Source organism: Lactuca saligna, chromosome 5, assembly GCF_052625555.1.
Source record: "Lactuca saligna cultivar CGN05327 chromosome 5, ASM5262555v1, whole genome shotgun sequence".
Classification (NCBI taxonomy): domain Eukaryota; kingdom Viridiplantae; phylum Streptophyta; class Magnoliopsida; order Asterales; family Asteraceae; genus Lactuca; species Lactuca saligna.
Window position 1 is genome coordinate 283,618,922 of NC_136421.1, and position 741 is coordinate 283,619,662.

At 39.8% G+C, this 741-nt stretch overlaps 1 pseudogene; it reads right to left on the bottom strand.

The window, feature by feature from the left end:
- LOC145046796 (secreted RxLR effector protein 161 pseudogene) lies at positions 1–741 on the bottom strand (annotated as a pseudogene).

A 741-nucleotide genomic window follows, 5' to 3' on the forward strand; every position in this document is an offset into this window, starting at 1 on the left:
TTAAATTAACATGCAAATATTTGTGGAACTTCTGTTGTTGTTGGAATACAACACTGTTGACTTATTGTCGCAATACAACTTTAGTGGTCTTTCAACACCAATAATACGCAGCCCCGTGACTAAGTTCCGCAGCCATATTGCATGATCTGATGCCTCGAAACATGCTACAAATTCTGCCGCCATGGTGGAAGAAGTTACTAAAGTTTGTTTAGCACTCTTCCATGAAATAGCTCCTCCTGCTAATAAGTAAATGTAGCCTGATGTGGATCGATAACTGTCTTGGCATCCAGCAAAATCAGAATCAGAATACCCAATGATCTCCAAAACATCTGATTTCCTATATGTGAGCGTGTAGTCTTTTGTTCTCTGTAGATATCTCAAAACCCGTTTGGCTGCTTTCCAATGGTCCATACCTGGGTTGCTTAGATATCTTCCCAACATCCCTACAATGAAAGATATGTCGGGACGTGTACACACTTGAGCATACATAAGACTCCCAACAACCGATGCATAAGGAATCTTCTGCATCTCTTTAAATTCAAAGTCATTTTTAGGGCATTGATCGAGACTGAATTTGTCTCCTTTAGAAATAGGGGTGTCGCCTGGTTTGCAGTTTTGCATGCCAAATCTTTCAAGGATCTTTTCAATATAGCTCTTTTGTGATAATCCTAGAATTCCACAAGATCTGTCTCGTTGAATTTGGATTCCTAATACAAATGAGGCGTCCCCAAGATCTTTCAT